This window comes from Delphinapterus leucas, chromosome 2, assembly GCF_059928025.1.
Source record: "Delphinapterus leucas isolate spDelLeu-1000000601 "Yukka" chromosome 2, BTC_Dleu_Yukka2, whole genome shotgun sequence".
In the NCBI taxonomy this organism is placed as follows: Eukaryota; Metazoa; Chordata; class Mammalia; order Artiodactyla; family Monodontidae; genus Delphinapterus; species Delphinapterus leucas.
The window spans coordinates 5862696-5878505 of NC_143130.1; the positions used below are offsets into that span (position 1 = coordinate 5862696).

General features: G+C 41.7%; 1 long non-coding RNA gene across 2 annotated transcripts; it reads left to right on the forward strand.

The window, feature by feature from the left end:
- Positions 1 to 518: 518 nt before the first annotated feature.
- Positions 519 to 12335, forward strand: LOC111178102 (uncharacterized). 2 transcript variants are annotated; one of them, XR_002645579.2, is made up of 3 exons: positions 519 to 3647; positions 3956 to 4058; positions 4318 to 12335. It is a non-coding gene; the product is annotated as an uncharacterized LOC111178102 (long non-coding RNA). The 2 variants fall into 2 exon arrangements; XR_016391867.1 differs by having other exon boundaries at positions 519 to 4058.
- The last annotated feature ends 3475 nt before the right edge of the window (positions 12336 to 15810 follow it).

Consider the following 15810-nt stretch of genomic DNA (forward strand, 5'->3'; position numbering starts at 1 on the left):
GTCTGGGGAGAATGTCATGGTCACTCTGCTCCTTAGGCAAATGGCCTTTTATAGAGCAGCTGCCATACTCTCAACACTGTCACGGATAGTGCTGCCTGTGATCCAAGCCAGAGCAACCCCTGCACCAGGTCCTGCCCTTTAGAGGGCCCCACTTCCTGCACTCACATACGCACGCACACACACACACACACACACATGCACGTGCGCACACACACACACACATGTTAAAGAACATCCAGACATCCCTGACATGTGGGGTCTGGTGCTCAGGGCTGTCAGTGCAGGACCCATAACTGTAAACATCGTTCTTTTTTAAAAATAATTTTTGGGCTTCCCTGGTGGCGCAGTGGTTGAGGGTCCGCCTGCCAATGCAGGGGACACGAGTTCGTGCCCCGGTCCGGGAAGATCCCACATGCCGCGGAGCGGCTGGGCCCATGAGCCATGGCTGTTGAGCCTGCGCGTCCGGAGCCTGTGCTACGCAACGGAAGAGGCCACAACAGTGAGAGGCCCGCGTACTGCAAAAAAAAAATAAATAAATAATAATAATAATTTTTATTGGAGTATAGTTGACTTACAATGTTGTGTTAGTTTCTTCTGTACAGCAAAGTGAATCAGTTATACATACACATGTATCCACTCTTTTTAAGATTATTTTCCCATATAGGTCATTACATAGTATTCAGTAGAGTTCCCTGTGCTACACAGTAGGTCCTTATTAGTTACCTGTTTTATATACAGTAATGTGTATATGTCAATCCCAATCTCCCAATTTATCCCTCCTCCCTTCCCCCCACCCTGGTAACCATAAGGTGTTTTTTCTACATCTGTGACTCTATTTCTGTTTTGTAAATAAGTTCATTTGTACCATTTTTTTGGTTCCACATATAAGTGATATCATATGATATTTGTCTTTATCTGTCTGACTTCACTCAGTATGACAATCTCTAGGTCCAGCCATGTTGCTGCAAATGACATTATTTTGTTCTTTTTTATGGCTGAGTAATATTCCATTGTATATATATATACCACATCTTCTTTATCCATTCCTCTGTCGATGGACACTTAGTTTGCTTCCATGTCCTGGCTATTGTAAATAGTGCTGCAATGAACATTGGGGTGCATGTATCTTTTCAAATTATGATTTTCTCCAGGTATGTGCCCAGGAATGGGATTGATGGATCATATGGTAGCTCTATTTTTAGTTTTTTAAGGAAACTCCATACTGGTTTCCGTAGTGCCTACACCAATTTACATTCCCACCAACAGTGTAGGAGGGTTCCCTTTTCTCCACACTCTCTCCAGCATTTATTGTCTGTAGATTTTTTGATGAAGGCCACTCTAATCGGTGTGAGGTAGTGCCTCATTGTAGTTTTTTTAAAAATAAATTTATTTATTTTATTTAGTTTTGGCTGCGTTGAGTTTTCGTCGCTGCACTTGGGGTTTCTCTAGTTGTGGTGAGTGGGGACTACACATCGTTGTGGTGTGCGGGCTTCTCACAGCAGTGGCTTCTCTTGTTGCAGAGCATGGGCTCTAGGCACGCACTCTTCAGTAATTGTGGCACGTGGGCTCAGTAGTTGTGGCTTGCAGGCTCTAGAGCGCAGGCTCAGTAGTTGTGGCACACAGGCTTAGTTACTCCATGAAATGTGGGATCTTCCCGGACCAGGGCTCGAACCCATGTCCCCTGCATTGGCAGGCAGAATCTTAACCACTGCACTGCCAGGGAAGCCCCTCATTGTAGTTTTGGCTTTCATTTCTCTAATAATTAGTGATGTTGAGCGTCTTTTCTTCACATCTGTTCTATCCATTCTTTTTTTTTTTTTTTTTTTTGCGGTATGCGGGCCTCTCACTGCTGTGGCCTCTCCCGTTGCGGATCACAGGCTCCGGACGCGCAGGCTCAACGGCCATGGCTCATGGGCCCAGCCGCTCCGCGGCATGTGGGATCCTCCTGGACCGGGGCACGAACCCGTGTCCCCTGCATCCACAGGCGGACTCAACCACTGCACCACCAGGGAAGCCCTGTTCTATGCATTCTTGATGCTAAGACACTAACACTGTTAGTGTCTTTTCTTGACTTCCATTCTTGACACTAACACTGTTCAGGCCCTGCGAAAGCACTTCACATCTCTTGCTCTACATCCTTGAAACAAAAGGCAGGTATTCCTGATAAATGTTTGTGGGTGGCGTCCCTGCCAACATGAGAGACAGACACTGCTTCAGAGCACAGGGACAATTCCGGCAGCCAAAGAACTTAGGTAGAAGAAGAGAGAAATTAACATGTCCAAGCCTTCTCAGATACTATCAGGGCAATATAGTGTTGCATCAGGAAATAACATTTCTTAGCAATGCTGAACATTCTTTTTCCTGCTTCTCTTCTTGTTCTAATTTGTGGCCCTAAATATACCCATGAATTAATGTGGAACTTGCTGTAGTTGTACATGGCAGCTGAGGAAATTTTTGCAGTATTAACTCATGTTTCTCTTACCTTTGTATATATGTAGCTCTAATCTACCATTATTATTATTTTATTTATTTTATTTATTTATTTTTTGTGGTATGCGGGCCTCTCACTGTTGTGGCCTCTCCCGCTGCAGAGCACAGGCTCCGGACGCGCAGGCTCAGCGGCCATGGCTCACAGGCCCAGCCACTCCGCGGCATGTGGGATCCTCCCGGACCGGGGCACGAACCCGCGTCCCCTGCATCGGCAGGCGTACTCTCAACCACTGCGCCACCAGGGAAGGCCTAATCTGCCATTATTACTTCTGAAAATTAGATGTTGTTGCCACTGACAACAAAGGATTTAAGTCATTTGCTCCCAATTCAAAGTCAAGAGTTTAGGTATTGACAGATCAAGGACACCTATGTAGCAATGCCTGGCTGCAAGGGAAGTGGTGAAAGTGAATATTTGGTATTTGGGGCTCCTATGGTATCAAGTAGGCTTTGCCTCCTACCAGTTCCCATACGGTGAATATTAGCCAAGTGTAGAAAAATCATCGTATTTTTTCTGAAAATCGGGACCTATGGTCACTTTGAAATGAGTCTAGACACAACCCCTCTTTTAGTATCTTGATGAATTATTCCTGAAGAAAAGAGAAGTTACAAGAGAATGACAGAGGGTAAGTTCTTTTTTCTTTTGAGGAGGTATGAAATATAGGCTGAGGTTAGGGTTAGATGCCCAAAGACCTAAGTGTTCTGTAATCTTGCAAGGGTCCCTTCATCTACCTAGGGTTCAGGCAGTTCATACATAAAGTGAGAGAATTGAGCAAAATAATCTCTAACTTCTCTGTGTGCACTAAGAAATAATATATCATTCTTTTTCTCCAGGGGAAGTATAAAGTTGAGTCAAAGGCTGAAATGGAAATAAAGCTAGAAGTTCTCTCAAACAACAAGTACTGAAGATGCATTTTTCTTTTTACAGCCAATTTTCCATCTCATGTGGTTTTAAAAATAATGTAACTGTACTATATATCAGTGAAAAAGAATAAAATATCACTGCACACATCAAATTGGATGCATCTCAGAAAATAACATTGAGTGAAAAAGATCAAGTTGCAGAAGAATTCAGACAGTGATTCCATTTATATCAACTCAGAACATTTGCGACTAAACTACCCACTGTTTGAGAATATCAACATATGTGCCAAAACAAGGTAAGGATAAAGCAAAATTCAGGGTAGTGGTTTCCTCTAGGGAGGAGCAGTATGACGTCATGGAGTGATGCATAGAGGCCCTCAAAGGTGCCAAAAACATTCTATTCCTTATCTTGGGTGGTGGGCACGTGGTGGTCAATGTTATTGTAATTCACTGTACCTTATGCACATATTGTTAATTAAATTTTTGTATCCATTCAGTTTTTAATACGAACAATTAAAACTAAGTTGAGAACATGCATATTTTGATTCAGAGTAAATTTTTCTTCTCTATTGTGTGTGTTTCCATGTTCTTTATTTCTTAACAGACTTTCATGTTTAAGTAAATAGATATTTCACAAGAAACATGAAACAGAACCTTGTGCTTTGGGAGTTCTTCATATAAAAACAAAACAGCATCAACAACACAAGGTAAGAAAACATCAACAAATATGTAACAGGTACCTTTGCTAAACAAGAACTATATAAATGTGGATTGTGTGAGTTATGCATTTCTGCAAACAGAGAACTTTGGTGCCAGATTTCTCAAGCATCACCCTCTAGAGATATTATTAGCTCCTTACATTTGAATAACACAAATTCCCTTTATTCACAAATATTGAAAATTAGGGCTTACTCTTCCCCATTTCCTTGATCATGCAATTACTCGTTTTTAAATATCATTTTCCAGGTACTGCTTTGCGAGAACTGTTTTGCAAAAGAACACCAGGCTGTGTGAATGTTGAATCTGGATTTCTTGGCCGCACTGTTGGACCCGGGAGGCTACTGCTAGTAGATGGGTGACTTTTCAGGCTTTAGAAAATGCTTAATAAGTCATTAGACCCTTACTGCAGTTGGCGAGGCTTCTCAGCTCATAGACGATAAAACGTCTAGTGAGGGAGGGAAAACAACAAAACAACAGTGAGGTCTAAGATTTTATTTATATTTTCTTAAGATTTCTTTTTTTTGATGTGGACCATTTTTAAAGTCTTTATTGAATTTGTTACAATATTGCTTCTGTTTTATGTTTTGGTTTTTGGCCATGAGGCATGTGGGATCTTCGCTCCCTGACCAGGGATCGAACCTGCACTCCCTGCATTGGAAGGCAAAGTCTTAACCGCTGGACCTCCAGGGAAGTCCTGAGGTCTGAGATTTTAGAACTGTGAACTTTCCCCCAAGTTTAAACACATCAACAATGACCGTTATGTTCCCTGACATACCACACTCCCTCCTTCACCCACCAAATCCCAGCATGATTCAGATCCTGGGGGTCATGTAGGGGTGTGTGTGTGTGTGTGTGTGTGTGTGTGTGTGTGCGCGCGCGCGCGCGTGCGCGCCTGTGTGCATGCGCATGGGGGTGGGGAGGGAGATTGAGAGAGAGGGAGAGAGAGATGAGCTTCCTTAATCATGTTTCATTTCTCTATCCCCCAGATTATACAAAGAAAATAGTCTCTTATCTCATGTGAGTACATAGTAAAATAATTTTAATTCCTTGAAATTCAGTCCCTAACACTAGTCATAATTAAAATATAGTTTGAAAATGAAAATAATTGACTCAGTTGATTTAGACACACACACAATAAATTTTGGGGTTTGTCCTATCTGTGAATGTTTGCAGGAATGCGTTTCAAAGGCCAAAATCAAAGTAGCTCACAGCCATTTAGCCTAGAAAATGCAAAAGAAAGCCGTTTCCTTTCTTATATCTCGTTGCTATGGAAAGTTTCACAGTCGGGATATGCACCCTAAACTCTTTCAAAAATGGAATAGACAATGCAATAAAAGTGAAATTCATCTTTGTTCTAAACATATAAAACAGAGGCAGCATTTCATAGTAAAATTTATAGGATTTCTTTTCTATTAAGATGGAAAATAAGTTGTCTCCATTTGTAATTTTTATAGAGACAAGATTTCTTTTGCAGTTGTTTGAAAATACAGTGATAAAACTGGATATAACAGAGATAACATACATGACAGCTAAAAATGGATACAGAGAAAGACATACATAGTGACTGAAAATACATGCCTGAAAAGATGTCCACAGAATAATGACTTGAGGAACCTTGTTATTCCGTGGGTTATTGCCAGATGTGCATTTGTTTAAGCTGAAATGAAAGTGGAGAAACATTAAAGTGTGTAGAGAAACAAGATAATACCTGGTAGGAACCCAATCTTATGTGCAAGTCAAATTAAAGGACCCCATGATCAACATGGTCAAAAGCAACTGACATTTCTAACACAAATAAGGTCTGAAAATTTTGGTGGAATTGCTTATACTTCTATTCAGACTCCCTGAAACAGACCCTATTAAGTCAGACCAAATTGTACCAAGTGCCTTAAAGAGGTGCCTGTCTGTTTTAATTTTCCTGATGCTTCTAGCTGGGGCTTGGTCTAATAGTAATTGTATAGAGCTATTAGGAATGCATCTGATAGAAAAATGCAGTTGTCAGCTACTGCTTTATTATTTTATTCCTATACAATCATTTCTCTCATGACTATTGTTACATAAAATGATATATTGGCTACCAGCTCAGCTTCTAATTAAGCAACAGTGAAATTCTATAGTAATATCGGACTTAAAGGGAAGATTGTGGATGCATTTATCTTCAAACTTACCTAATTATTGTTAGTGTACTATTTAGGACATAAAGAAATCCACTCTATGAATGAGTTTTACAGTGCAATGCAGTTTGTATTATTTTTTTGAAATCTAATTCTTTAAACTCATTGGGTTTCTAAAACTTACCTTCCCTTCAAAAATATAGTTTAGAATGAATTTATAGGCAAGTAAGACATTTTCAGGCACTTGTTTTTGCATGTATTTGAAAAGTAGGTGCTATAGAAATGTCATATTTCATTAATAATATGTTTTGATTTTGATGTGATGAATCAATCAGAGAAACATTGAGCAGGTAAAAATTAATCTAAAGGAAATAGGGAATTCTTTTACAAATAGGCGACAGCTTCCAAATTAGCTAGAAATGAAAACAGTTGGTTAGTGAAACACAAGGAAGCAAAAAAAGAAAGAAAGGATTGATCACCAATCTATCCCTTGGTTCATTTGTGTCTATTTTAGGCACACGTAGTTTTCTCTCAACACCAGCTCTTTTCATTTCCATCTTTGTACGCCATAATTTGATATTTCCTGGGCCTGACCATCATAATCGTTAAGCTGTTTGCAAATGCCCAGGTGACCTCTACCCACCTGAGTTCCTGCCTGTCATTCTGACCACTCATTCATTTCCAAGACTGCTAATGTTCATTCTTGTGCTAATTGATCAAATACTATGTCAGCTCCAACTGGCCTCCTGTTGTTACCCTCAAATTGTTTCTTTTATTTTTTATTTGTTTGGCTGCGCCGGGTCTTAGTTGTGGCATGTGGGCTCTTAGTTGTGGCATGCGGGCTCTTAGTTGCGGCATGTGAGATCTTAGTTCCCTGACCAGGGATTGAACCCCGGCCCACTGCGTTGGGAGCATGGAGTCTTAACCACTGGACCACCAGGGAAGTCCCTCAAATTGTTTCTTTATGTTTAAGCAATGTATTTCCAACTTTGTAAGCTATCATAAAATAAGTACCTCCAGATACTGATGGGGGCTTTGCATATAATGTCATTTAATCAGCAACATTGCTATAGGGTAAATATAATTTTATTCTGAGTATATATGCATACATATATGGAGAGCGAGACAGGGAGAGAGAGTGCCAAGCCTCAGAAAAGAAAATGACTTGCCTGAAGGTCTCACAGCTTCCAAGTGGCAGAGGTAGGATTTGAACCCAGGACTCACCAACTTTGCAACAAGTGCCTTTAGAGGCCTTAAAACGGTTTGGTGGAGTTGTCAGCCCAGTGCCTAAGAAAGCAAAGTGGTCTGCTCAAGGACCATCTAAAGGGAAATAAAGGGTGGTGCACTAAGGATAGGATGGGTTAGCACATTTTTAAGTGAGGCCTGTGATGTTTGAGAAGTTGGTGATGATGTCAGATGAGTCTTCTGGGGTATCTGAGTGGACAGCAGACTATGGATCAATGAAAAAAAAGACTGGGTTTAAGGCTGTGGTTCTCTACTGGAGTGATTTGCCTTGCCTCCCTCCCCTGCCCTGGTGAATGTCTGGAGACCCTGGGAAGGGGGTTCCTACTGGCATTTACTGGGTAGAGGCCAGGGATGCAGCTAAACCTCCCACAGGGCACAGGGCGGACTCCACAGCGAAGAATTGTCGGGCCCCAAATGTCAATAGTGAGAAACCTGGGCTAGGGTGATTTGAAGGTAGAAGTGCAAGATACTGCTTCACCGGCCTATTTCAGTACCCTGGTTTTTCTTTGTGGAGCCAACTGTTTTCACTTAATTATTTCCAGTGAGTCTGATTTCAGTTATTTCAAAACGAATGAAGCCCTCATCAGCTTGTTCATTTCTGCTGGGTTGATAGCTGATTCACTGTTATGTAGTAGTTGCAAAGTCTTTAGTGATCTCTCTTCCCTCAAAGTCCTTTGACTCTAATGACTTTGAAGTAACTTCTAACTTAAAAACAGCCCTCGGCTTTGTCTGTGATGGAGAGAACATCCTCACTCTTTCCATTGTTTTTAAACCAGAGGTAATAGAACACCAAAAAAAAGGGGGGGGGCTTCAGCTACAATCCGCTCCCACCTTTTCTATCTGTGTGAAACCCTGTAGAAATCTGAGATGCTATTATAGCTGGTGGCAGGAGACAATTTCTCAGAATGTGATATCATCAACACTGTCCAGTCTTTAAGTGGAGACACTTCCTCTTCATTCTCTGTACGTTTCTTTTCAGGACGCCACAATGAAATCATTCCTTTTCACTCCAAGATGGAATCTCAGACTTAGCGAAGTATTAGTAGCTTACATATTCATCCGACTTTTTGTTGTTGGAAGATAAGGTTTCTTCTGTGTCGAATATGAAAAGGCATTTTAATGCTATCTCTCTGCCTTATTCTCCCGTGCTTTTCCCTCTACGTGTTACCATTATTCATAGCAATGCCTTCTCTTCTTTTCATTTTAAATAGTGTGGCTTTGAAGCTGTGCAGACCCTGGTGGAAATAATCAGGGAGGATTTCATAGAAATATTGCTTCTATGGCAGCGTTTTCATTCCCTTCCTGACAGACTGGAGGAGAGCAGTGTTTGACGAGAATGTTTACTGCTCTTCTTTATCAGAATCCCCTCCGCTGGAGGACTTGAGAGATGAATCAGAAAGAAAGTATCTTTGTCTCCCCATTTCAGCCATTGATAAGCCATTCACTGCTAAAGGATATTGATTATGATCTTGCACGGAGAATAGAGCAGAAGGACAGAGCGAAGCAGTTCTCGTTGGCGTTGCCCATTTTCCCTCTGACGAGCCGCTGCCTCCACAAAGCAGACCTCGCACGGAGTCGGGGGGAGCTCAGTGCCCTCATTTGCTAGAAAGAACGCCAGCCAACCCTCTGACCACCGCCACCTCCGTACAAGGTACTTGAGGCTCTACAGATAACAGAGCGGAACAGCGACAGGACTGATACAGAGCAGGGCCTTGTGAGGCTCCTGGGCACAAAGCCTTTCTGTGTCCCCCATTTCTTTGATTATAGCAAATAGCCTTCATTCAGCCTCCATGACCTTCCCTGGGTTCCAAGGGGGCAGATTCACGCAGTTGTTAATTAAGGAAGGGAGGGGATTTGAGACCAGGGAGAAACAGTTAAGAGAAACAATAGTGCAGCCTTGGGGCAAGGGTCCTGGTTCCCCATCAAGGGACACACACAACAATATCTTTGAGCTGTTTTGCAGAGACTGAAACCCCCTCCAGGTGGGAGAACTTAAGGATGGTATGCTTGCCCACAAGCATGTAGACCCCAGACCAGCTGGAACCTGAAGGTTGATGATGCCGACTTCTACTTACCTCACCACCAACCAGTCAGAAAAATGTCCACGAGCTGATCACGGCCTCTTTGAACCATGACTATAAAACTTCTCACTATCCTCCCCAAGTTGGGACACATATAGTTTTTCGAGGCAGGAGCCGCTGTGTCCCCCTTTGCCTGGCAAAGTAATAAAGCTCTCCTTTTCCACTTCACCCAAAACTCTGTCTCCGAGATTCAGTTCAGCACCTGTGTACAGAGAAGCTGAGCTTTGGGCATCAGGACTGTCAGGAAGATCAGCTCTTCAACAAATAGTTATCAAGTGCTCACTAATAACCAGAGGAATGAGGACTGTGTCCAATGGTTCACGCGCAAAGGATGTGGTCTGCTCCAGATTTACACCCATTGTTATTGCCATCGTAATTAAGTTCAAAAGGCCTGCAGCAGTGCACAATATGTTAAGGCTCAAAGGTCAAGAGGAAGTACAAGACACTTAAGTCAAAACCTTCTGATTCCCGGGTAACCCCAGGAAACTGTCGTCGACACGAAGGAGCCAGAGCCTGCTGGTGAGGTGTCTCATGTGCTCTTCCTAACAACTACTGTAAAAGTCACCTGTGTCTACATCCCCCTCTCCCTGGCTTCCCCCCCAAAGACTTGTTCTAATCCAAACAGGCACTCCCTTGCCATGTACTGTTTCCCCTTTGCTTGATTTTTCTCTAGCAGTGTTTCACCTTCGTTCTTCTAATGTTTACTGAGCACTAATTGCATACCTGGCTTAAACATCCTGACATTTGCAGAAAGTAGGTACCATTAGTAGCTCTCGTTGCACAGCTAAGAGACTGCGATTTGGACAGACAGCAGCTTGCCCCGGATCACACACAGAGTAAGTGGTGGCACCAAACTTTAACCCCCGTGGTTTAACTTCAGACTCAGTTTTGGCAGACTGGCTTCTTCTACCCAACCAGAGAAGTGAGTCAGTGTTTGATGGACATCTTGCGCCCCGAACCATCCTGGTCATTATTGCTATGGGGACCTGGAAACAGTCTGAGCCACGTCCCTACTCTCTGGGATTGTTGAAGGTCAATCTGCGTCTGCATCTCAAGTCCATCCTCTACGTCTGCATCTCTACTCGACCTCTTAGAGTCCGTGCCTAGTTCCTTAGTTTTTAGTAGAAAGAGCTGAGCCCTGACTTACAGTAAGGAGTCGTGAAACTGGAATCAAAGTCAAAATTTAGGGAAAACGCTAGGTTCTTTTCTAAAACAAAGTACACCATTAATAAATTAGGGATAGTTCCATTTATTTACAAATTCACGTTTAACATTAGGTAAAAGGGAAACACAGGGGCTCCTAACAGGAGCCTGGCTTCTCTGCTATTCTCATCTCTAGGAAAGAGTATGAGGTAGCTTTCTTCTCTACTTCCTGAGATGCCTTTCCAGTGGTTTCAGCGTGTTGTTTTCCAGGAATTTTATTGGAAATGCCTATTCTTTGTCTTACACATGTTTATTTCCCCGCGATGCTTAATTTCAATGACTTTTTTTTTCCTACTTTGCTCCCCGGATAAACCTTCCTTGTGTTTAGAGAAAACTGAAGGCCCCTGTTGCTGAAAATAAGAGAGATGAATCAATAGTTAAACGTATTAAATAAAAACATTATACTTGGCTGAATGTGAGAATGGCAAAACATAAAAAGTACCATTATAATATATTCCACTTCCCTTAATTTGACACTAAGCTGCTTGCTGTCCTTTATACATAGTCAACATCAGCTCACCAGAAGGATGGTGGTTAAGAGACAAGCTGTTAAATATTAAAGCTGTATCTATGTAATTGAATGTTTTTGGCATGGCCGTGTTCTAAATATATGCTATTAAGATACCGTTCTGCAAAGATATTTAATTACCGACATATAATCATATTACTGCTGTTTCTTTAACCAAGCAAAAGTATGAAGTGCTGGAAAGAAAACAGTTTCATTTTAAACAACATTTTATTAATCTCAGCAATAAAACCAAACTCAAATCTCCAAATGAAATCACCCCTTTTTTTTTTTTTTTTTTTTGCGGTACGCGGGCCTCTCACTGCTGTGGCGTCTCCCGTTGCGTAGCGCAGGCCCAGCGGCCATGGCCCACGGGCCCAGCCGCTCCGCAGCACGTGGGATCTTCCCGGACCGGGGCACGAACCCGTGTCCCCCGCATCGGCAGGCGGACTCCCAACCACTGCGCCACCAGGGAAGCCCCACCCCATTTTTGAAGAAAGCACTTCTCAATTTGGTAATCCTTGTGTGATGCTGAGATATATGGCTATACTTAACGTGTTAAAACGTTCCCACAAATAATGCACACAATAAAAGTTAATTATGCTCGTTTTATTACATCAAAATAAAATCTAAACTATGAAATTCACAAGGAGAAATATTTCATTGTCAACCACGGAGCACTGTTATAGATGTTTATGACCATAACATTTTTAATACCAGAGACAATTTGGGAAGATGTTAAGGCAATAATCAGATAATAATAATATCTTTCACTTGTATAGCGTTTGCACAAATTCACCAACATTACCTCATTTTATCATAACAGCAGTGCCATGAATTAGGTGAGGAAGATATTGTTATAATGATTTTACATATGGGGAAGTTGAGGCCACGGAAATGTATGTGACTTGTGGTTCACATGGCAGGTTAATGGCAGAACTGGAATTATGACTCAAGGCCCTTAATTCCAATTCCTGAGAACGAGAAACTAGGTTAAATGTTAGTAGTTTTATAATAGTGGCTGCTGACGTTCAATCTTAATTTTTTTTAATTAAAGGGGTATTATTTAAAGTGATATGGCAAAAATGACCAATAAATATTTTCTCTCAGACCAAATATATGAAAAGTTCTAACTTCATGCAAATACCACAAATAGTGACTTAATTGTTTGCTTGTTTGTTTAAAACTACAAAGCCATCTTTGTTAAAAGGTAATACTTTAGAAAAAAAAAGTTTTTTTAACTTCCTGACTTTTCTTCTCATCCTCATTCTGTTTTCTCTTACAAACAGGTTGATTTTTATCAAAGAGAACTGGATGGCTGTTTCTACCTATTGCCTATACATGCGTTCAAAAGAGGCAAGTAGGAGGTAGAAACGATGCATCTTAAATGTTGAAATAATTTTCTAAGGGTGCCATTGTTAAGCATTGGTAAGACAATCTGATCCACATTTATAAGGATGGAGTTAGGAAATTTGAAGTTTGATCAGTGGATAAGAAATTGGAGATGCTACTGCCTTATCTCGGCTATCGCTAACATATTCAAAATATATCAACTGACCAGCTTTATAATTTCATGACTGGAATAGTATGTCAGCCTTCTAATCTAATCGGTAAGAGAGCCCAGCTAAATCGTTGGGTATTCACCTGCCATGGAAGTTGAATCTGGCTTTCAAAATGCTTACTCCAGCCTACCTGGAACAAAATTCTAATTCAGTCTCTCTCATTATCTAGATCAGAAGTCAGCAAACATTTTATATAAAGGGCCAGACACTAAATATTTTAGGCTTGTAGGGCATATAGTCTCTGTAGCAACTTCTCAACAGCTGCCATTGACTCACAAAAGCAGTATGTCAGGCAGTATGTCAAATGGACACAGCTGCGTTCCAATAAAACTTCATTTACAAAACAGGTGGCCACGAGCTGTAATTTGCCAGCCCCTGATCTACACCTGTGGGGTTTTGTTGTTCTGTGATTATCTATGAGACCTTATGCCAGAAAGCTGAACTGATTGTGTTTTTCCAACCATTTGCTTTGTCATCCTTGTTGATGCAAAAATTTGTTTATTATATTTTTTTGTCAAATAATAGCCTTACAGTTAAACCATCCTTACTTTTTTTTCCCCCCTGAGTTTCTTTTCCACAAACATTCAATTCGATTTATTGACTGCTAAGTAATAAGCAAAATTCTAGACACTGGAGAAACAACTTAAAGGGCCAAAGTACCTTCTGGAAGACTGTTAGGGTGACTTTTGTAAACAAAATGCACTGGAATATAATGCAGCTAATGTGGACATTGGGAAGAGCAGAGTGGGGCTTCAAAAGGAGGGGCTGTAGGCAGAATAACTGCCCCCCCCAAATATCTATGTCCTAATCCCCAGAGCATGTGGATACGTTACTTACATGCAAAAGAATCTTTGTAGATATGATTAAATTAAGGATCTTTTCCATTACGGTTTATCACAGAATATGGAATATAGTTCCCTGTGCTCTACAGTAGGACCTTGTCGTTTATCCATCCTATACATACTAGTTTGCATCTGCTAATGCCACACTCCCAGGTACAACATTATAAATCAACTATACTTCAATTAAAAAAAAAAATTAAGGATCTTGAGCTGGGGAGAGCAGCCTGGATTATCCAGGTGGGCCGCATGTAATCAGAAAGGTCCTAATAAGAATCAGGAGTGTTGAGAGTTGGTGAAGGGAGGGAGCTGTGAGGGAAGCAGAGATCAGAGCGTTTGGGGGAGGGGCCACGAGCCAGGAAGTGCAGGCAGCCTCTAGAAGATGGAAAAAGCAAGGAAGTGAATTCTCCCCGACGGCCTCCGGAAGGAATACAGTCCCGCTGACAGCTTGGGTTTTAGGACTTCTGACCTTCAGAACGGTAAGATAATAAGTTTGGTTTGTCATGAGGCACTCCGTTTGTGGTAATTTGCGTTAGCAGCAATCGAAAATCAGCAGGAGGGAAGAGTTCATTCCTCTGCGGTTGGAGAGGCTGTAGAGTGGATCCTGTGGAGCTGGTTTCTCATCTGGGTTTAAAGGATACGTTCGTATTCTGGAGGCACAAGAGGGCGGGGGACGGAAAGGCCAAGCAGCGCAGGAGCAGACTCAGAGGCACAAAGGAGCTTGATGCATTGTGCGCAGCTTTGAGAATTTGCCAATTCACCTGCTAAGTCAACATGGAGGTTCTGCTGAAGCAGGGCTACGGAGAGAATGGGGTGGGATGTGTACGGAGGAGAAGACAATACATTCGTAAGCCGCGGTGGTGACTGGAAGAGGGGACTAATCCAGGACCTCTGCTCATTGGTAGCTAGAGGCTGCCGCTGTGTCCTTTGGGTTTCCCACCTTGGTCGTCTCTCAAGTGTAGCTTGCAGCAGCAGGGATTTGGAGAAGGGTTGCAAAAAAACGTATTCTGATGTTAGTGTTAGTTTATTTAATAAACTCTTTTGGACCAGAAAATAAAGTCTGGGAGCCTTCCCTAAAAGAAAAGATAGCCAGGTGCCAGGTGGGGAGGAGATTCATACAGCTGAGCTGCTACTATTACTCCAAGCAGAAAAGGCAAAAAGGGATTGGTGGTTTTTCTGGGGTTTTTTAACATGTTTATTGGAGTATATAATTGCTTTAAACTGGTGTGTTAGTTTCTGCTGTATAACAAAGTGAATCAGCTATACATATATCCCCATATCTCTTCTCTCTTGCATCTCCCTCCCACCCTCCCTATCCCACCCCTCTAGGTGGTCACAAAGCACCGAGCTGATCTCCCTGTGCTATGTGGCTGCTTCCCACTAGCTATCGATTTTACATTTGATAGTGTATATATGTCCATGCCGCTCTCTCACTTTGTCACAGCTTACCCTTCCCCCTCCCCGTGTCCTCAAGTCCATTCTCTACGTCTGCATCTTTATTTCTGTCCTGCCCCTAGGTTCTTCAGAACCTTTTTTTTTAGATTCCGTATATATGTGTTAGCATACGGTATTTGTTTTTCTCTTTCTGACTTACTTCACTCTGTATGACAGTCTCTAGGTCTATCCACCTCGCTACAAATAACTCAATTTCATTTCTTTTTATGGCTGAGTAATATTCCATTGTGTATATGTGCCACATCTTCTTTATCCATTCCTCTGTCGATGGACACTTGGGTTGCTTCCATGTCCTGGTTATTGTAAATAGTGCTGCAGTGAACATTGTGGTACATGACTCTTTTTGAATTCTGGTTTTCTTGGTATATGCCCAGTAGTGGGATTGCTGGGTCGTATGGTAGCTCTATTTTTAGTTTTTTGAGGAACCTCCGTACTGTTCTCCATAGTGGCTATATCAATTTATATTTCCAGGGATTGGTATTTTTAATCAAGAGCACCGTCAGGTATTTACTAAAAATAACTGTGCTCAAACATGAGATATATCCCACCAAAAAAAATGGTAGTCTTGAGTTGCGGTCGTGTGTGTAGAGATTAGTGTGTTTTCAGAGAGATAGGCCTTCCTGGTCAGTGTTTTCTTCTGTCAGAAAAAATGTGTTAAACAAAGTTTAATTGATCATTTGAGAAATGACTTTGCTCTGAGTATCCTGTTTAGGAAATGAAAGTGGATTTGAACTT